General features: G+C 35.9%; 1 protein-coding gene across 7 annotated transcripts in view; it reads right to left on the bottom strand.

The window, feature by feature from the left end:
* Window positions 1-23,699, bottom strand: part of CNTN4 (contactin 4) — an 893,585-nt gene that overhangs the window by 480,018 nt on the left and 389,868 nt on the right. The window contains exon 1 of one of the 7 annotated variants that reach the window (XM_042930001.1): window positions 15,852-15,900. The exons of the other annotated variants lie outside the window; for them this stretch is intronic. The gene's annotated coding sequence lies outside the window, so the exon portion shown is untranslated. Of the gene's footprint in view, window positions 1-15,851; window positions 15,901-23,699 lie in introns of those variants that run through there. 7 annotated transcript variants of the gene reach the window in all.

Raw genomic sequence — 23,699 nt, 5'->3', positions numbered from 1 at the left:
TGAAGCAGGTTCTAGGCTCTAAGTTCTCAGCACAGAGCCCAATGCGGGGCTCGAACTCATGAACCATGAGATCATGACCTGAGCCGAAGTCAGACGCTTAACCAAGTGAGCCACCCAGGCGCCCCAGCATTTATTATTCCTACTATTCATTTAAATAAGTGTTGCTTTATGACATCATCTGTATTTAATTGAATAGCTATTTGTCTCTTACACTGGCACCCTGTTCATACTGTATTTATTGTCTTTTCCTAATTACATTGTGAATTTCATGAGGACAAGAAATAGTCTGTATTCTCATATTTTCTGTATCCCACCATAATGTCTAGTAAAGTGTTATATAAAGATCCTTAAAATCTATTGCTGATTTCTTGATGACCAATAATATTCTATACAACTGGTTTTGGTAGGATCAGTCCTGTATAAAACATATACTTGGATGGCCACATTCTAGTTACAATTGCCAAAGGATAATCTTACTTCTCATCTTTTCCAAGGAGAACTAAGGCATGGAGAAGTGTGTCCCCATCACTTACTAAAATACTTAAGCCCAATCCATGAATAATTCTAAACAAGGGCCACTAATCACTTCCACAGGACAATCATAAATATCGGCAAGTGAAGTCGAAAAGTAAGATTTAATCTGGTTTATTAGGATAATAATGTTAGGTCCAGGATTCGTGAAACTGAGTTTGTAAACAAAAAAGTGTAACTTATGTCAAGAAAAGTTTTTGCATTTATAATTTAATAAAGTAACTATAGGGATTCTCTTTATGTCCTCAAAGGAAAAACCAGGACAGGTAAATCCAAAATATGCAAGGCTGAATACTTAGCAGAGAGAGGCTTATCCTTTCCTCACCTTCCTATCAAGCTAGCTCTTGACTGAGGAACACAGACGTCCAATGTGCAGGAACCAACAAGATACTTCTTTCTAATGCATATAGTTAGAACAAGGCTTAAGGAAATACCACTCGTTAAATACTCAACGTACACAGGAAAAGGATGTGTTAACGAATGCAGAAAGCATGATTCTGATTCTTAAGGCAGACTTGGACCATTTGTGAACACAGCAAGGTATTTCTCATTATATGTCCCTTGAATTCTCTGCATAGCTAAAATCATATGGAGGTGGGTGTAACTGAAACAATGGAACTGTCTTGTTTGGGGTCCCTGTTATTCCTTCTATAGCCAAATGGATTAAGCCGTGAAGTCACCAAACTTCAGTTGGCCTGTGGTATCTCCACATAATAATATTCAGAGCTAAGCCCTTATTCACTGTTATCCTCTCTCAGGGCCCAAGTCCCAAGGTTCCCACTGAATGGAACCCAACACTAAGATGGAAACACTTGATCATACTTGGACTATTTCTCTAGCATGCTTTATTATTCATTTATTAATTGAGTTTCCACTGGGTTTTATTTTAAAAGGTTGCTTTTGAATCTGAGAGCTTCAAGTGAACAGCTCTGTCCTCACTCAAGGACTATTTCAAACAGCAGTTTAGATGTTTCGCTCTTTATTAAAGATGCAGTAGGATTGGTGTTCTACTCTCAGGTCAGAATATATCCACCCTTATTTTTCCAATTAATGATAGCCAATGAGCCACATATTTTCTGTAACTGACAAAAAATACATTTCCTAGAGCAACTGGGGTTAATAAATAAATTACAATGATTTTGGCACATTCTATGGCATGGCCATGTACACAACCCGGCTGTGACCCTCTGTAAAATAAACCAGTGTTAATGCCGATTATTTTAATTCCAGTTCTCCCAATGCACGTTCACTGCAGTGATAACAAAATGGGCGGATACACACACACATATATATGTATATACATATATATGTGTGTGTGTGTGTATGTGTGTGTGTGTGTGTGTGTGTGTGTATATATATATACATACATATATATATGTATATATATACACACACACACACACACACACACACACACACATACACATACACACACACACACATATATATTTTTTTCCCCCACAAGGCCATTGTTGGTCACAGGGGAAACACAGGGGTGGTCAGGTGTTTTCTGACCTTCCAGTTCCACAGAGAACATGGAGTCCCCTTCCTAAATCCTGACCTGCTATCCAGACCAGGAAACATGACACTCACTCCCCAGGATACCTAACAAGACAACATTTTGACTTTCCTTTGACTCAAGAGGCAATTTTGCCACTTCATTTATAAGAGAAGAAAAAGTGCCACAAAGCATCTCTGTGATGGCAGAGGCCTCATGCTGGGAGTTGATCTTGTCACCCTGAAACTAATCTGGAAATATTTGTACCTTAATCTCCTGCAGAAATAAACCTTCTGGAGCTCTCAATCTGACATTCAGCAAAAACTGTACTATATCAGCTGTTGCTAGGCAGACCGTTAAGAATAAAAAGAAAATGTAGAGGCTTAAGTCCTGTGTTTGGGAGATTATTTCTTGTTTATACTTTTCCTCTGCAGAAGATTTCTTGGTGCTAGTTCATTACAGTGATTCTGTTTCCCTTCCTCTACTATTCTCTCTTTGCTACATCTCTTCCTTTGGCCTTAAAATGTATCTCATAATCAAACATTTTAACCTGGGTTCACAGAAAGCCTTGTTTGCTTATCTGACTATTAGAGATTCTCAAATGTAACTGCATGCTTCACATTTATCCAGGAGATAAGGCTGGTGGCTGAGAGGCCAGCGATTTCCCACCCAGTCTTTTGTCTAGCTTCCTTGCTGATTTATCAGAAGGAACAACTCCCCCCATAATTTAACCTGCCAGGATGTTCAGGCTCAAAATAAAAAAAATAATAATGTTGCTAAAATGGTATTAGATGGCAAGGAGTATGGTGCTACAGGCCCAAAGGTAGGCTGATACCTGCAGGAAGTATGTCCTGCACTGGTCACTGTATATACTGGTAATCAGATTTAATAATCTATAGTCTCCACATTCCTGCCTCAAAATACTTGGAAACACCTGTGTAATGTCCTTTAGTTTTAAAACTCAATCCTACAGACATAAATATTAGACTTGCCAAGGTCACTGCCCGGCCTAATGCTATCCCTCACAGCCAGTCAAGATGGCATCTCCACTCATTGCAAACTAATTAAGAGTTGAAGGAGGCCTCCAACATAGTCACACCGTACAGCCTTCCTCAGCACATATTTTTGCCGTTGGCATTCTGAGAACAATGTGACATGTATTCTGGTAGATGTCACTGTGCTTGCTTTAGCAAATTTAAGTGACTCTACCCTCTGCCATTGACTGCCAATTAATTTTAAACTTAATGTCCGGGAGAGTTTGTATCAAGTATTCTGAGAAAATTCTATGTGACAGATGTAGGGTAAATAGCATCCTGAACAGTGAATAGTTTTACAATTCCAAAGTTTACCTTCCGTTATACTAAGGAAGTGATGCTAAATGCTTTGTGATTTCTAAGTCAACCTGTTTATCCTGCCGAACTCCTTCATTTGGAAAAAAGTTATTTTTTTCTTGATTTGCTTGCAAAATAATGTTAATAAAAGTTCCATGAGAAGTTTTGTTGGCACAAGAAAATGACGAACACACAAATGACCACATGGCTTACTATTATTTCCTTACTATACCCTCACTTTACTCCAGAAAAACAAAAATAAGGGAAGTACCCTAGAAGTCCCCAAACTCCATATCTGCAAATTGCCATTTGCCAATGTTGCCAGGTTTAAGAGCTCCTTCAAGATATTCTTTTTGAGATCTTTCATAATTCAAATGAGTTTCAACATACAAACAATTCTCCAAACACCCTAAATCTGATCTAGAGTTCTAGACAATAGCTGTCCACAGTTAGGAGGTAACACCACAAAACAAAGACATAGGTACAATTTCCTCCTCAGCAAAATAGAAGCTTTTTTTTTTTTTTTGTAAGATTTTACTCTTTCAAGTAATGTCTACATATAAGATGGGGCTTGAACCTACAACCCCGAAATCAAGAGTCACATGCTACCACTGACTGATCCAGTCAGGCACCCGTAAAATCTCTATAATCCTAAATCATTGTTTTAATATTTCTGTTCTCTCGAATAAATCAAGTGCATAAATATTAATTGATAATACTAACTATTTCCCTTCTTCCAACTTTATTCTTTTATCCTTTTAGTATCTCTACTTTGTTAATGGGCAAATAGACAGAAAGCTACAGAAGCACAAGCTTAATAAGGCTCGCATCAAGAAAAATAAAATACAGAAAATGTTGTTAAAAAAATTCACTTTTCCTTGTAATTGGCCCTGAATATTTTTTGAGCTGCTATTAGTTATCAAACTAAATGTTTATGGAATTGGCTACTTTATTAACTATGTTATATTTGAAAATGATTCTTTTTTAGCACTGGGTAATATATGGAATTGTTGAAGCACAATGTTGTACACCTGAAACTAACATAACAGTGTATGTTAACTATACTGGAATTAAAATAAAACAAAATACACTAAAATAAAATTAAAAAAGAGAATTACATTTAGAATTTCTACAGACAATGAACACTTCATATTGAAACATCTGCTATTTTTATCAGACCACTGAAACCACCTACAGCAGTAAACATTAACTTGTAACATCCAGTACCTAGAGAGTGGAAGCAGAAAAAACACAGTTGAAGCCTCAGCCCCTTTTCTCCTCTCTGCTTTACAACCACACACGTCTACTCTCTCAATTGACTACTTTCTATTGTTACAACAGAAATTAAAACTCACTGCCCAGGAGAAATGGATTTCTAAACTAACTGTTAACCCAGATGAGTGGTGCCAAGCAATGATGCAACTCCACGTAACCCACAATGATCTGGTGCATTTTAAAATGCAACCACATCTACCAGGTAGATGAATCATAAATCATATGATTCATAATGAATCAAAAAAGAAAATAAACTTCGTAAAGAGAGGCCAAGAAATTGCATGGCTAGTAATTTATGTTACCTTCGTTGGACTGCTCTTGCACCTCTCAATTTTTTAAATCATCTCTGAGCTCAAAGCATATTCACAGATACACACACTGATGATGCAGATTATGGCATATTATCTCTTCCTCTGCCACTTTCAGTTTTGATACAAGATCTGTATTTGTTTAAAGACATTCTCTCAATATAGTTATTGGATCTACAAAAAAAAAAAAAAAATTAGAATAACTCCAAATCCCCTCCTAGCTTTAAACTGCAAGGGCTGTGAGAGAAGTGGCAATTTAGAGTATGCAAAATAGCATTTCATGATGCAAAAATTTTCCCATTCATTCACATCAGGTATCAGAAGAAAAAAAGCCACTATTTTACTTCAAAGATTTTACCTACATTTTGGAGTATGTAGATGTTCAGCATCCAGGAACAAAGCTTGGGAATCTGTTTACTTATAACATTAATTTCATGTTTCCTTTTCATTGTGAAGAACATTAATTTCATGTTTCCTTTTTATTGTGAAGAAGATAAAAAGAAACCACGTTTGGGAAACTAGAACACCTCATTGATTTTTGCATCAGGACTATGTGGTGAAGGACAAAAAGTCAAAGTTTATTTTCTAAGTGTAAATAACATACACTTCTTATATTGAATCTCTTAGGGGATTTATACCTAGGGTATTTCCAAATACTTTTGTTCTCAACATTATTATCTCAGGTGCAGATTAAAGGGAAAACAATAAAGTTGGTGAACTAAGAAAAATTTACTTTTTTCCCCCAAGACACATATGTGAAAGGAAGTTAGTGGCAACTGACAAGGATTCTAAAGACAAAGTTTTATGTTGCAGACATGGGATAAGTTGAGGTTCATATGAAAAGCTAACGCATTCAGCTAATAAGGTACACAATGTATTCAAAATTAAAATTAAAATTCTGAAATTAGAAAATTAAATTTCTGATTAAAATCCTGATTAAAATTAAAATTATGATAATGAAAATGTAGCATTAGAACTGAATCTTATCCCTCTGTTACTGTTTTCTATCCTACCAGTTTACGCTAATTTTTAGGGAAAAAAATGTCATCCTAAATTAATCAATTTCAATATTATTTTTCTTATGGATAATCCTTATGGAAATAATTACCAGAAATCAACAAGATGTCATAGTCTTTGATCTACTTTTCAAATAGATAAGTATTATTCTTTATTTAGGATAGTCATAGGTACCACAGAATGAATTCCAAAAGCTTAATGAAGCTACCAGGAAACTAAATGTTTAGCAATGGAGAATAACTACGTCAATAATATTTATGGTATATAAATTTTATGAGAAATTTTATGGTAATTCAAAATATTTGATAAAGGTAATATGAAAACAGAATGTTTTAATATACAGAAAATTCCATACATGTATATATGTAATATTCTATAAATCAGAATTAGAAATATGAAAAATACATATGTACATGGGCAAACACTAGATAAATACAACAAAAGAAAAATAACTGCCATTAAGGATTACATTAAATTTGTTAAATAATTCAGTCCTCTTTTTAAAAATTAGCCAAATTAAGAACTATACATAAAGTATATAAACCATAAAACAGCACTTAAGAGAATTAACAAGAATGACAGCTTTGAATCTCAAACAGATAAAATCAGGATGTATAATTTTAAACTTTAATGTAAGTTACAGAGAAGTTATAAAACTAATCTATTGTTTCGTGAACAGTTTAACATTTGTGGGATTTTTTTTTGGGGGGGGGACAACTGCATTCTAAAACTATTGGAAACAACATAGAAACAAATTTATTGATATAGAACAATATCCAAAAGGTATAGCTAAGTCGTTCAAAAAGAGTTTATACAAATTTGGGGAAAGATACAAATTTCATGGTTTCCTCTAATAGTTTACCAGGGATGCCTTAACAAAGTACTACAAACTGACCTGCTTAAACAAGAGAAATTCATTCTCACAGTTCTGGAAACTGGTATCAAGGTGTCTGAGGAGCCATGCTCCCTCTATACATAATAGAAAAGGGTGTGTTCCAGGCCTCTCTCCTCAATTCTGGTAGTTCCTTGGCTTGGGGCAGCATATCTTCAATATTCATATGACATTCTCCCTGTGTATCTATTTGTGTCTAAATTTCCCCTTTTTATAAGTGCAGCCATTATATCAGATTGGGGATATAGCTTACTCCACTAGGACATCATCTTAACTAATGATACTTGCATCCCTATTTCCAAATGAGGTCACATTCTAATGTACTGGGGCTTAGGACTTCAACACATCAATTTTCAAGGGACATAATTCAACCTCTAACATTGACTTATGGAGAGAGTAAGGAGGGAAGGAAGTGACTTTCATTCTACTACCAGGAGGAGTGCTATTAAAGATGTACATCCAATCCCCTTCTGCTCAGCCTTTTCACTTCCACAAGTGGAATGGTACTTTGGCTGAATAGTGAGCTCAGAAGAGAACACTAAGCATTCCCTATTGGACTCTTGAGTGACCTATTGCCAGGTGCCTTGGCTTTTTCCATCTGAGGTGAAAACTTAGCATGAATAAAAGAATGAAAAAGAAAACAAAAAAGACAAATCCTAACTGGTAAAAATATAAGCCAAAATTTTAACTCTATTTAACCTGGGTGTTGGCAATACATGATGATTATTTTATTATTTATTAGTATTATTTATAGTATATCTCTTACATTTGTATAATTTTAAGTTTGAAAGAAAGATGCAGCTTCTCCCTCCACACATATGCATACTGTATATTTTGAATAGGCAATAATTATAACTAATATCTACTTACTATTTTCTTTGTACCACACAGTATTATAAGTAATTTCTATGAAACAATATTTATGATGGTAGATGAGTAGATTGATGGAAAAACGGATCAATAGATGGCAATTATAATTCATCTTTCTAAACATTCTAAAGATATGGGTTCATGTAACAATTGGTATTGATGAATCTGGTATCTTGGGTCATGAGGTATCAGATTCCCCAAAAAGTGTCTTAGTTTTCTTCAAGCAACCCCCATGCCAAATTATTTGAACAATAAACACTTTTCATCAGCTATACACTAGCTTTTTACATTCAGAGAGAAAAAGGAGGCAAGAAGGAGATGAACAAACAGATATGGACAGCTATTATTGAATAGCGGCAAAAACAAAGAAACAAACAATAGGGGGGTGGGTGGGACGATGGTTTAAATAGGTGATGGGGATTAAGGAGTGACTTGGCCCGATGAACACAGGGTGATGTATGGAATTGTTGACTTACTATATTGTATACCTGAAACTAATATAACACTGAATGCCAACTGGGATTAAACTAAAAACTTAAAAAAAAAGAAACAAACAAAACAACAGAAAAACTCTAGTGACCAATGGGGAAATGACACACTTAGGTCTCTCACAAATACCAGGATTCTAAATACTCTGTCTCTTTAAATCTTAAGACCTATATCCTGATATTACCCTTTAGATTTCACAGGCACTAGCTTAGATCTACCAGTTCTAGTCTTTATCTTCTGTCCTAATGGATTTACAAATACCTCTGTGACTCAAGCAATTATTTACCTTTAAGACACTATTCTAGTGGTCTATGTGGCCTTGATACCCAAACCAAATAGGGTACAGAAATTCACAGTACACAGTTTTCTAAATTTCCTCTTGAGAATGTATACATGTAATAGATAATTTTCACCCCCAAATTTAAAATCCACCACATCGTTCTATACGCTATAGTAGCATACAGCACAGGCTCCAGGTGGTGGATAGGATATAATTCTGTTGTGCTCACTTAATATGCACAATAACACCACATGGTAGATACAGTTATTACCTTCTTTTTACACATTAGAAGACTAGATGCAGAGAGGTTAAGTAAATTTCTCCAGGTCATGTCCAAGCACCAGAACATAGATCTAAAGTATGTAGTAGGATTCTAGACCCAGACTCTTCAACATTATGTTCTATAACACCTACTTGCATGGTATCAAATATGCACTTCTGAGACAGAGAAGGAAGAGAGCTATTTTCACCGACCTAGAAAAACTGCTATGCTTTGATGTCTTAAAAATACATTCATTTAAAAATCTTCTGGGCTCAAACTCAGTGTACTACTTTGATATGACCTCACCTCAATGGGGTCAAACATTTTTATGATATGTATTTGAGAAAGCTAATTTAATGCTTTCAGCATAGGACATTGATTTTCAAGTCAAGCTCTTTAAAAACAGTGAATTAAATAAAAATTGGTCTTAGCTTATGAAATCAAGTATCACTAATAGTCATTGGGGAAATCCAATAATGATTTTAGCTCTGTGAATCTGAGTCAGCCTAAACCCAATAGGATTAGGCTTAAAAACAGGGATGGAGAAATACATTTAAGTAAACTTTCTACCCAGTTGAACTTTGTAGATCTGAAATTTACCCATTGATCTAGATAGTTTTTAAAAGGCTTCCTGATACATAAATGTCACCTTTGACTTACAAGGTAGTAGAGGTAGGTCTGCACTGCTTCACCATCTCAATCTATCTGAGAACCTTCTGGATAGTTTCCTATAGATAATAAAGTCTCAAGGTCAGGCTGCTGGCACTCAGCTCTTTTGTCTATTGCTTATCCTTGTGACACAGAAAACCAACTTCTTGTTCTTCTTTGTCATTGATAGCACATATAGTGGACTTGCTCAGTGAAGAAGTATTCTAAAACACAGTCTCAGTCAAGTGCAAGATTCTTCATGCTACCAGGCTGTCAAATAGTTTTATATTAGCCCTTTCTTATGTAGGGGCCCCAGGATGGGCCACGTTAGGAGGAACATCATATCCGTTAAAAGCAATCAAAACTCAGTAGGTACAGGAAAAGCTCTTTACCTCCCCCTCACCTGCCTGCATGTACCAGGAAGAGAGCTATTAAGAGAGATTCCTTTTTACCTAAAAATATATCTATATTATAGGAAAAAACTTTGTTTTCTAAATATTTCCTCTCACCTTCTGCTAATGGTCTTTTTCCCCGTTGTATCTCAGACCCCTACTCTTCTCCTTAGCTCTTGTAAGTTTCATGTTGCCTAAGTATCTCTTGGAATTTCCATATCAGGGTAGATTCCTCATAGGTACCTTACCAAATTTGATATTCTCCTGCTAATCTGTCTAATGTCACTTTGATTCTTAGTCCAGATAGAAGGACCTTGAAGGGAAGAGGGAATTCTTCCTCTCCAACAAAAGTCTGAATACCTTCCCACCAGTGGATGAGAAAAAACAACAAAAACATGAAAATCTACTAATTAATTGAGAAAGGGCAAAGAAAAAGCCTATCATCAAAAAAAGGGGGAGGGAATTCAACACTGGAATTTAGAACTAAGGGGAGTTATCAGGAAAAGACATATAATGGGAAATGGGAAAGGCAGAAATTATTGAATGAGAAAGGAGGAGGTTCAGAAAGAATTTAGAATTAAAAGGGGTGGGCTACATATCCAACTGTGAGGGAAGTTATGTCATCAGCAATATTAACAAAGTTGCTCTCCTTTTTGAAGTTCAAGATGGAAAGGCATCTTTGGGCAACTAGCTCTTAGGAAATAACACTAAAAAATTATCTATAAATTGACAGCTACTCTGAAACAATTCACAAGAAGAGAACCAGATACAACATAAGAAAGATCCAACACTTGTTATCATATAGATATTTAACAAATGAGGCAAGGCTTGGAAAGTTTGCTTTGCTTGCCTAGACAGAATAAGCTGAGATATGAAGATCTCCATCTCCCCAACACGATTTTTCATTTAAGATATATAAATCTTTAAACACATGTGCACACAATGACCTAGTCCTATCCCATCAAATTCCAAATATGTTTCTACAAGGAGAAGACAACAAAAGTCAAAGTTTTTTTTTTTCTCATTTAGTACCAGTCCTACAGAGTAAAATGGCAGCTCTTAAAATGCATTTCTAAGGTGACAGGACAGGGAGCAAAAAGGAGGACAGTACAACCAATTAAAACTTTAAAGGACATTTAGATAAAAAGTTGAAATAAGACCAGGCTCTTAGGTCATAGCCCTCAGCTGCACAACATTGCCAAGGGACTTGTAATGACCAGAAAGAAAACCAGAGTTCACATCAACAATGCATGGCTAAGATCTCTGTCAGGAGTTTCTCAGAGAAAGCACCAATCCCTAGCACACCCACACTGCAGCTAGAAGCAGACTCATTCTAAAAGAATGCCAAAACTGGAACAAATCTTAAAGCAATCCAAATGTCTCCATTTTCTGAGAAAGAAATCGAAGTCCAGAACAGTTAATGTCACATGGCCAAGGTCAACAAAGAAAGTCAACAATGGAAAGAGGTCTCAAAACCGGGAATTTTATACAATGATTATACAAACCGATTATAATGGGCTGCCCTGATTTCTAGTATTCTGCCATTTTAGTACCTTCAGAACACTTGTAAGACTATGAATGCCAACTTTTTTTTTCCAGATCAATATATGACCTGCCTTCCCATAGTCCTCTCCCACCCAATGTGCATATTTGCATATTTATGGAGATATTAAAAAAAAATTAGGAGGATACATATATTTTTTCTACCAAAATATAAACAGCTGATGAATGTAATAAAGATTATGGAGACTCTTGTAGTTACTCTTTTAAAAAGTCAAACAAGGTTTGTTGTGTGATGAATAATTACTCTGATTTCCACTTACGTTTTTGTAAATCAAGTTGATTAGAGAATAATACATATATATGTTTAGATTCCTCTTCTAGTTACCTATGTACAATATGAGGAGTTTTAAATTGGTGGCTTTACAAAACTCCATGTCTTTTATTAGTCAATTTCTACTTTGAGTACTGTGATTTAAAAATACAGTTGCTAGGAATGACTCCTACTTTTACAGTCTCTTCCAAGGATGAAAATTTTACCCATATAAAGGATTTGTCCTTTCTACTTGCCATAAGACTTAGGAGAAACTATCATACATTCTGCAGAAATACCAGCTTCTTTTAATTCTCTTAACACTAGAAACTGTAAGAACTACTGGCACAGAGTATTCTCAGTGTCTCCAAGAATAAATTTTGAGACAGAACTGAAAAGATGGACAGAAAGGAATGTGGGGAGATGGGATGGGATGGGAGGTGGGTAATTGGAGAAAAATACTCATAGTTCCAGACGGGTAAAATTTGTCAAAGGTGTGGGTGAAGAGTATAAATGAGAAGCTCACAAAAATAAACAATATTTTTAATTTCTAATTCTACTTGATATTCTGTATATATCGTCCATCACCACTAAAAATACAACTAAATGATACTGCTCAACCATTTTCTTCATTACTGAGTTTATCTGTCATATTCAGCTCTGAATAGACATTTCAAACTTTTTTTAAGTTCATTTATTTATTTTGAGAGAGAGAGAGAGAGAGAGAGGGAGAGAGAGAGAGAGAACAAGATAAGGAGGGCTAAAAAGAGAGGGGCACAGAGGATGTGAAGTGGGCTCCGTGCCAACAGCAGGCAGCCTGATGTGGGACTCGAACTCAGGAAGTGCAAGATCATGACCTAAGACAAAGTCAGACACTCAACCAACTGAGACACCCAAGTGTCCCATATTTTTAACCCTTCATGAAAGCTGGAGGTCAGTATCAATTGTATTACAGATTATACATTTATTAGTAGTAATATTTATTAAGTGGAAGAACTTGGCCTGTATAAAATGAAAAGCAAACAAAACATTAATGACCAGATTCTGGAAAGTGTAAACTAATGCATCTTTCTCCTTTGTGTTCAATAACTTTACAACAACATACAATATATAATAAAGCCATGGTGGGGGCACCTGGCTGGCTAAGTTGAAAGAGCATGAAACTCTTGATCAAGTGGTCATGAATTCAAGCCCCACATTGGGTGTAGAGATTACTAAAAAATAAAAATAACAAAAATAATAAACACATGGCAATAATTTGTATTTTAAGTAAAATAATTGTTTACTTGACTTTGGAGCATATTAAATAAAGCTGACATCTATATATTTTACAAATATACACAAATTTTAAAATGTTCATAGTCAGCTGCTTTTATCATATTATCTTTCAACATTCAGGTCAAGGAAGATAATTTGTGTGCAAGTATCTTATCTTTATATTTTTCCGTTTGAAGCACTAACATGTTTATGTCTTTCCTCTAACCTATTTTCAATTGGAAAAAGAAAAGCAGTCCCCATAGAATACTTGCAAAACAGTGAATACACAGGAGTGGTAATCAAAAGCAATCCAAACAGCTTTCCAAGGTGCACACTGCATGAATAACATCACTATCCCCAGTGCATTGATTCAGCCTCCTAATAGGGGTTCCCATCTAGGTTCTCATATTCAGTGATACACAGTAAAGATTTAACTCCAATATGGGCATGCCCTATGTTTCCTGATTTCAACTGGCCCTTTTAGGTCAGGGATGAGAAAATACAAACTTGGTCTATTTTTGCATCTGCAACTTTTGGATTTTACAGAATGGTTGACAAAGCTCATGCACAGTTGCCGATCCTACAATGCAAATATCTTGAGCCTCCAAAGGTTGATCTGAGATTCAAATGGATTTTTTTCCTAAGTGCATACTAAATTAATTCATATATATATATATATATATATACACACACATATATATATGTATATGTGTATATATATATATATATATATGTATATGTGTGTATATATATATATATAGAGAGAGAGAGAGAGAGAACTAGGGAGGGGCAGAGAGAGAGGGGGACACAGGAGATGAAGCAGGCTCTGGGCTGATAGCAGAGAGCCTGATGTGGGCTCGAACTCATGAACCTTGAGATCAGGACATGAGCTGAAGTCAGGTGTTTAACCACCTCAGCCACCCAGGCACCTGTAGATATTTAAAAAAAAAATTATTTATCTTGGGATATCAAGCTGGTGCAGCCACTCTGGAAAACAGTATGGAGGTTCCTCAAAAAATTAAAAATAGAACTACCCTACGACCTAGCAATTGCACTACTAGGCATTTATCCATGTGATACAAGTGTGCTGTTTCAAAGGGACACATGCACCCCCACGTTTATAGCAGCACTATCAACAATAGCCAAAGTATGGAAAGAACCCAAATGTCCATTGATGGATGAATGGATAAAGATGTGGTACACACACACACACACACGCACACACACACACACACACACACACACACACACACACACAATGGAGTATTACTTGGCAATCAAAAAGAATGAAATCTTGCCATTTGAAACTATGTGGATGGAACTGGAGGGTATTATGCTAAGTGAAATTAGTCAGTCAGAGAAAGACAAAAATCATATGACTTCACTCATATTAAGACTTTAAGAGACAAAACAGATGAACATAATGGAAGGGAAACAAAATACAAAAACAGGGAGGGGGACAAAACAGAAGAGACTCATAAATATGGAGAACGAACTGAGGGTTACTGGAGAGGTTGTGGGAGGAGAGATGGGCTAAATGAGTAAGGGGGAGTAAGGAATCTACTCCTGAAATCATTTTTGCACTATATGCTAACTAATTTGGATGTAAATTTTAAAAAATAAAAAAAAATTAAATTAAAAAAAAAAGAAAACAAAATACAAAAAAAATTATTTTTCTTAGTAATCTCTACACCCAACTTGGGACTCAAATTCGCAACCCCAAGATCAAGAGTAGCATGCTCTATCGACTAAGCCAGCCAGGAAACCCTTCGTAACTATTCTTTATTCAACTTTCATGCATCCTTCTCCTAATAAGTAGAGGGAATACATTCTTTGTTTTTATTTTTTATAGACAATTTAACTTACTGTTTGTTATTCAAATATTTAATCCTTGTATGGTGTGCCACTAGAGTTTGGAAAGAGGGACTAAACATTTAGGAAATATTTATCTTCTAGAGATTAAAAAATTAGAAAGATTATTTAGATTAGTCAAATATTCACTGGGAAGCATTTTTTACAGCTTTTTACAAATTCCTTTTTTAAAAATAATCCACTGTTTTTCAGGATTGGTGAAATTTAAAAATATACTGGTTAAGAATTGTCAGTTCAGACCCATTAATGCCATTCCTAGGTATATGTCCACACAAACACTGTACATGAATGTTCATATGGGCATTATTTTTAACAGCCAAAAAAAAAAAAAAAAAGTTTAAAGCACTCCAATGCCAATTATCAGAGCAATGGATAAATAAATGAGGCATATACATACAATGGAATATTATTTGGCAATAAAAAATAATGAAGTACTGATACATACTTGAAATATATATAAACATGGATAAACCCTGAAAACATGATGCTAAGTGAAAGGGGAAAGTTCACCTATGAGATCATATATAAAACAATTCCATTTATAGGAAATATTCAGGAGAAGTAAGTCCTCAGAGATAAAAGGTAGATGAGTGTTTTTCTATGGTTGGTGGAAGGTTTAGGAGAAAACAGAAAGGGCTGCTAATAGGTACCAGGTTTCTTTTGAAAATGATGTATATAATCTAAAATTGTTTGTGGTAATGGATGCACAACTCTGAATATACTGAAAACACTGAAAGATTCATAAAATGTGTTAATTATATTAAGAATAAATAGTTCAAAAAAGCTCTTTAATAAATGTTTGAGAATTTTTCTTTTTTTTTAATTTTCACAATGTTTTCAACAATGTCCCAAACTTATAGTGGGTACTATGGCACTGTGACAGAAATCTTTCAAAATGAGGAAATATATGTTAATGGATATTTATTTATAAAATAAGGACTGTTTTGATGAAAATTAAAGAAGGCAGGCGTTCATCTTGATTTCTAAGTACCCAGATGACAACCTAAATATCCACATATTTTCTAAGGATTCTGGGTAAAATAAAGCTAAAGAAATATACACTGTTCATGATAAATGCACCTCTTAGACAGAATCTCTGTGCCGTTGTTTACTTACTCGCTGTTCCCTTCCTGACTCTTCCTACTGACTCTGGATTTTATTATAGGGGGTGGCTTTCTGTAAGTTCAAAGCCAAGGTCGTGTCCTTTCAGCTCAAATCCAGACTTGAGGCATAAATCTTTCAGAAAAGATCCTTCCACACTTGCATCACAAAGACTCTGACACATGTCACAATGAAGCAACTTTCATTAAGTTACAGCAATAAATGTACTTTCATTTCAGAGTCACACGGACTCTGAAAAATTGCTCTATCTTTCCCCATTCCCATGACAGCTGTCAACATGTCACAAATGGAGAAAAGTTTAAAAAAGAAAGGACTTTCACGTCCCCAACAGTTGTCACAACTAGCAGCAACATAATATGCAATGCTACCAAGGGGAAATAAACACTGTATAGGAAACTAGAGCATGCATATATTAGAAAAGCCACATTTCACTTTCATAAACTATAAGATAAAAGAGAAACAAAAAAACAATAGTATCATTCATAATACTTCAGAATGTTCCATATGGAACTTATCTGTCCTATCTCTAGTGTAAATCTCAATTCCTCTAATTCTGGAAAAAAAACATTTATCCTAATTTCAACATTAAAAGTTTTTTACTTCACATGTCTTTATATAACTAACCACAAGAGTCGGGTGTCAGGGAAAGATCTACCAGATCAATTTAGGACAGAAGACAAAAGACTGAAGGCATAAAACAGTGAAAATATAAAATCAGACACCAACTTTTAACTTGACAGGCTGATAGAATTGTTGATCTAGTTTATTTCCTTTTCAGATTTCAAATAACAATACAGTGAGAATAAGTTTTTGAAAAAAGATACCCAAGAAAGAATTCCGTATAAAATTCAATGTGTGAAGAAGGAATTCAAAGTGGTCTTTACTCTTATTTCTCCAATGTGATTCAGATCCCCAACATGAACATCATCTTAGAGCTAATTATAAATACAGTCTCTGTATTTATACAGAGGCTTGTGACAAGCCTCAGTGCTGTCCTACTAAATCAGAATCTGTTAGTATTTCGGAAGCACTGTTGAGCATTTTCCCACCAGTGACATTATTTACTATTTGAACTCTTGGACACTGAAATAATATATTTCTTATTACCAATATCTATTAAGTAACATTAACACAAGAAAAGAAATGTAATATAACAAAATACATGTTGTATTACTAAATTAATTAAAATTTCAACACAACAGATTTCTCCTGTGAGAGCTTTGCTAAAGCCTTCATATTGATGTCAGGTTAAGAGGTATTCTAAATCAATTGATATTTAAGACTGCATCATTTGTTAGCATCTCTGTGGAAAATGCAACAACCTTGTTAATACTGAATACAGATCTTTAACATTAAAATAGTATATCAATTTAATGCTGAGGCATGCTGGAACTCTGCACAAGAAGGTGATGTTGCTACAAACTGATGGTTACCACAGGAGTGGTGAGTAAGGGGATGGGTGAAATAGGTGAAGGGGCTTAAGAGTACACTTATCATGATAAGCACAATGTATAGGATTATTGAATCACTAGATTGTAGAGCTGAAAATAAATTGTAACACTGTATATTAACTATAATGGGATTCTTTTAAAAACACGGAAAACATTAAACATGTAATGATTAAGAAAAAAAGAAAGTTATTTCTAGACTATGAAAAGGCCAAGAGCTTCTCTTGTGATGGTAGGCAAGGTGATGCATTTTGAACTAGCCAATATATATAATAGCTGCTTTGGCAAACCATACGCTTACCAAATCCAGTTATGTCAACAGATGATTTGCCTGCCCACTAATGGTGAAGTAAACCTTTGAGTGCTCTGTGGTTAATTGAGGGAATGAAGCCGGAAAGCCATGGAGTCTGAAGGCTCTGAGCATTAACAATCATCCCTCCCATTACTTCCTGGGAGGGGATCAGGACCACTTCACCAAACCTCAGAACCAAACTCTCTGCAGTACGAAGCACTACCACTTTTATGCCTCTGAAAAAAATGACATCCCACCCAATTACTCACCTCACAGTTCTCAGACCTCAGAAATCAGAAAAAAAAAAAAAAAAAAAAAAAAAAAAAAAAAAGGCCAAACTGTCATCTACTCAGTAAATACCTCTAATTGGCTACTTCAGAACTCAGGTAAGCTCCTGTGTAGCCCAAAGGGAAGTTAGAAGGGAGAGAAAAGTCAATAGCCTTTGGGAAAAAAAATTGCAAGGCAGACAGACACTATAATTTTAGTACCAATTTTCTTTTTACACATTGAAATGAAAGAGTGTACTAAGAGCCCCTTGGCACTTAGTTGCCCTAATATTTACTTCCAAATTATTATCTTTAATACTAACAGCACTTTGCAGTTATAAAACACCTTGTTCCAAAAAGCTCAAAATGCTTCCCCACATAAGAATTCAACTCTACTTGAGAACACATCCAAGGGAGGGACAGTTATACCCCTAACTAGGTGTATCAACAGGTTTATAAATAGGTTTCAAATTAGCTCGTTCAACTCAATCTTTTAGGCAAGTGGAAAGGAAAACATCTGTGAATGACCTGTTGGGTAGACAGAGGTCCAATTTTTTTCAGAGAAGCGAAAAGAAGGGGAGGGCTGCCGTGCTAAACCAGTGGTTTAATCACAAAAACCTAGTCATGACCAAACAAGCAACCAAACAAAAAATTGGCTATTTTAGGCCAAGATAATTCTGGGTCCACAAAAATATCTGGAAAATTGTTTTGTTCATCTCCTTTATATGGTCTATATAGGATCAACTTAAAGAACACATGACTTTTAGCTGGAGACAAGAGCCATTGGAGCTAAAGGAAGCAATGGAGATGGAAAGATAGCAGAGCTGCTCTATACCCCAGGGTGGCCGACAGAACATGCCCTTCCCTCTTCTTCACCGATATATGCCCAATTACAATGCATTTAGTTTGATAAAGGCAAAATTTTTTTGGTTGTTTTGTTTACTGCTGTATCTCTACACCCTAGAAGAAGGTTAGATAAATGGTTGACATTTAATATATAATTTCTAAGTGAATGAATGGATATAGGCCAGCATTCGTGAAGGTGGACCCAATCTGGTAATGCTGTTTGCTGCACAGGTCTCCTAGGAAAATGCCTATACCTATGCATCACAGCATGTACTCCTTGCTCCTTTACTGATACAACTTCTAAAGTACCTTCTGTGAAACTAAATAGCATATAGGCTGTGTCTTGAAGTCAAAACAACCGGAAATGAGACCATCTTCTTTTTGTCCCTCAAATGTGATGAAAACATCAGCAGATTTCCTCGTGTCTGATTAGATACATGCTCAGCCAGACTCTATAGAAAAGTTAAATTTAATAATAAAAAAAAAGGGTGCCTGGGTTCCTCAGTCGGTTAAGCATCTGACTCTTAGTTTTGACTCAGGTTAAGATCTCACGGTTCGTGAGTTCGAGCACTGTGTCAGGCTCTGCCCTGGAGGTGTGGGGCCTGGGATTTTTTCTTTCTCCTGCTCTCTCTGCCCCTCCTCTGCTCTCTCTCTCAAAATAAATAAATAACCTTAAAAAATGAAAATAAATAATCAACTTACTCCTTTTATTTTTAAAAAAAATTTTTTTTTAACATTTATTTATTTTTGAGACAGAGAGAGACAGAGCATGAACGAGGGAGGGGCAGAGAGAGAGGAGGACACAGAATTGGAAGCAGGCTCCAGGCTCCGAGCCATCAGCCCAGAGCCCGACGCGGGGCTCGAACTCACGGACCGTGAGATCATGACCTGAGCCGAAGTCGGACACGTAACCGACCGAGCCACCCAGGCGCCCCAGCTTATTCCTTTTAAAGCGGTATAAATTGTGCGGTAATGTTAGTGCCCAATTCAAATAAAAATACTACAAGTTAATTAAACCAAAAACTGTAATTGTAGTATACTAAACCAAATTACTCAGGTATAGCAAAATGTATTTATGTATTGAATTCTGTGTGATTTACTCATCCTTTTACCTGTAAAACAGGAGTTCTTTTTTTTTTTTTTCCCCAATGTTTATTTATTTTTGAGAGAGAGGCAAAGCACAAGCCAAAGCAGGCTCCAGGCTCTGAGCTGTCAGCATACAGCCGGACACGGGGCTCAAACCCACGGACTGTGAGAACATGACTTGAGCCGAAGGTGGACACTTAACCGACTGAGCCACCGAGGCACCCCAAAGAGGAGTTCTTAAATCCGACCCCTACTAATGGACAGTTCATGAGCATTTGTAGAGTTTAAAACAAGCTTTCCAGAAATGTCAATGTGCTTTGCTCCATTCTCCCCTTCAGTTCCTCCCTACAAGTACACACATATATTGCCAAGTGCACTTTTCATCTTTTAGGTAGACTACATGCCACCTCATGTTGTAAAAGCCTATGTTTTCTCCCCCATCAGTGAGTAGTCTTTCAAATGGCTTATAATAAAGTATGTAAACTGGACAGATATGGGTGTGATATATGTTTTGGCTTCAAATGTTTCAAAAATAAGTAGTAATATTTAAAATTTGTGACATGTGGCAACACTGGGCCCACGATCCTAAATAATGATAGCATTTAGGAGAGACACTTAGGTGCTATTCTGAAATGACCCGGTGGATTCCCTGTCTTCTGACACCTGGTCTACTCCACTCATTCATGTTTTCTATCTGGCTTCTACAGGCCTTTACTTTTGGATTCTCTGGCTCTCAGAGTTCTAACATTGTTGAATGTGCATAAAATCTTAAGAATAACTCAAGAGTGAATCTCTTATCAGGGAAAGAGCACCATATGGGGCTCTGGAAACACTAGGATCCATTCCTAGTCATACTACTAGACAGCCATTCTATCTTCAGTAAGCCTCCAAGACCAGTAGAATAGAGTCAGTTGAGACAATCTGTAGATAACTTCCAGACCAGGAATTCCATGCTTTCATGTCCCTGTCTCCTTGGTTTGCTAGGCTGGCCATTCTCGAGCACACAGGAAATAACCTACAGTACTGTCACTTGCATGAGACAACTCCTGCTACATTCAAGAATGACTTCTAAAACTGCTTATCAAAAAAAAGTTAATACCTTAGCCTTGTCCTAAGCAACTGTATTTGTAAAATAATGTATTTTATTTACTAGTTACATAGTTTGTACTTAAAGTCATCACATATTCTACCAGAAGTATTTGTTGCACACTTTGGGAAAAACTCCCAAGTGAACTCTAAAGTTTATTAAAACAGTTACTTTAGAGGAATTGTCAGAGCCTTCACCAGACTTTCAAACATGTTCCTGTCTCTACCTGACAGATTACTTGGAGATTGAAAACTGCTATGTACAAACTCAAAAACGTTACTCAGGTGAAATATTTTACTCCATCACTTTACACAAACATCCTGAATATTATTCACATGATATGAAAATGACTTGGAAAAAACACCACTATAACCAATGTTATCATTCAACCATGGTTCTTGATGAACATAAAGATTTGCAAAGATTTTAGCTTAGATACACACACACACACACACACACACATACACACACAACCAGTTAGCCTGAAAAACTGTTTTTCTCCTAATAATTTCAGTAAGATGTTTTAAAAGTAAAGTCATTTTTAAAGTTTCACATCTCTTAAATTTACTCACATGCTGCAAAAGGTACTTACAGCAAGAAATGTAATACTACAATAGAGGTTAACAACAGCAATCAACTGAATACCCTTGTGGATTCCTGCAGGGAGAGGTAGAGGGTGAACTCAAGGGAAGAAAAGCGTCAGTCTAAATTTGCTACTAAATTTGAGCACACAGCCAGACAGCTGGATAGGAGGAAGAGACACACACCTTAAATTATCAGATTCACACTTAACACACACATCATAAAGACGCGAGAGACCATGTTTGAACACATAATTTGTTCTTTTCTGGGAGATAGTGGTTGTTTCCCCCTCTGGCATCAAACATGATGCCTATGTGTGAGCAACTCTCCCAGTCTGAAAGGTGCACGAATGCAATGAATTCTAAGCAGCTTGGAAGTAAAGTTCTTGCAAATGACCATGGGAAATAAGTGAAATGACTCACTTAGAGGGTCATGTCCAGTAGATAAAGGTATTTACCTGAATGTTGGGGAAACCTAAACATTTTACTTTCAATATGATGCTCGGTTGAAGAAAAGTGAAGTCGAATAATTTCAAGAAGTCATTCATTACTGTGGAGTAGTACACCCTACATTTACATTTATCTCCTGAGCCACCAAGCGGATTTAACAAAACCAACCTTCTGGGATTCAGGCATCTACTGCATGTCCTGAGATGTTTGGGGTAACACAATAAATGGTATGTAAGCGCATTTTGGGAGGGGGAGATCATAAACACAGACATTGGGAGAAGGATCAAGGAAATTCACTAGCAAGTATACCAACAGCTACACTTGTATACACTTGTGTGCCAACATCTACCATACTAAACAGAATATCCATATATAGTCCTCCAAAAATCTTCATTAAACTAAGACAGTCCTCTGGTATCATAATACCCACTTCATTTAAGATCATTATATTTTTAAATCTTGCTGTGCCGGTACATTAAAAGCTAAGAGCACTCCTTCTTCCCTCTATCTCTTCATTGATTTAAATTTCTTAAACATCTGCACAGTAACGTAACAATACTTATGCCAACTATCTTGAAATTAGACCCAGTGTCCTTAAACTTGGTAGGTTTCACTCACTTGTAGCATTTTCCTTTATAGGAAAGCCAGGTCTCTTTCAACTATAATACGCTCATTCCTCTATTTCCCTATTTACATTTTTTTTTTCCCCAGAGAACTCAAATTCCTATCCCTTGATATAGGGTTTCCTTCTGGCAAGACTTAAATCTGTCTCCTTTAGTCCCCTTTGCCAACTGCCTGGCACAGGCAGCATCTCTAAATTCTGTCATATCCTCAGAATCTGTAGCTGTGCATTTTATATCTAACCATAGAAATACTTTATTCCTTTGCAGTTTTTTTTCTGAATAGCTCCTCTCTGTATTAAATCATCCTGTTCCTTCCTTGAAACAACAGAGAAATTTCACGCTAATATGCAGAAGGACTCTTATTCCTACTCTGGAAGATAGGTGAAGACATGTGAAACCATGTACAAAACCCAGAGCCATGTCTAAATCCGATTTATAACTCTACCTTTTTAACTACACAATAAAACAGTCTGATAAACCACTGGAGCTATTAACTAAGTGATATTGAATTGAACATCTCAAGTCATCAGAAGCTCTGGTTTAAAAACCAAAAGCAGTGCCCCTGGAGCCACCTGGTAACTTTATATTCAAGTGTTTGAAAGCCACAAATTATCAAACATATCTGTCACCCTTAAATTTTTTGCATAGAAATAGCCCATAAGTACAAATCATTTTGGTCATGGAAGGATGCACGACTATAAAACAGAGGAATGGTTTCACATTACTGATTCTACTTACCACAAGGCCTGCTGCCTCAAAAGCCAGGATATCTACCCAATATTAAGAGATTTGGAAAATTAATTTTATACTCTGCATGGATCACATCAAACACAGTCTACAAGTTCAATAAGGAGCAACATTAATATTCAAACTCGAGAATAGAAAGCCACATATACCAGGATTTCCTAATGGTAAAATTTGAGAGAAAAAGTAACATTCCAAGTTACATTTAAAAGCTGTCATAACACTACTCTTTTCTGGAATAAGAAGTGGAGCCAATCCAAGCTATTACTGTCATTAAATGGGCACTTACCATGCATCTTCAAGTACACTAGTTGTTAAAAATATATATAAATACTGTCCACTGTTAAGAAGAATATTAGTCTGCAATTATTTTGTGCCACTCAGCTATCCAACTAATGTGTATTTTTAGTTCATTTCAC

Source organism: Panthera leo, chromosome A2 (assembly GCF_018350215.1).
Source record: "Panthera leo isolate Ple1 chromosome A2, P.leo_Ple1_pat1.1, whole genome shotgun sequence".
NCBI lineage: Eukaryota > Metazoa > Chordata > Mammalia > Carnivora > Felidae > Panthera > Panthera leo.
Note: the sequence above shows the minus strand (reverse complement) of the source record. Positions and strands in the feature narration are given on the sequence as shown.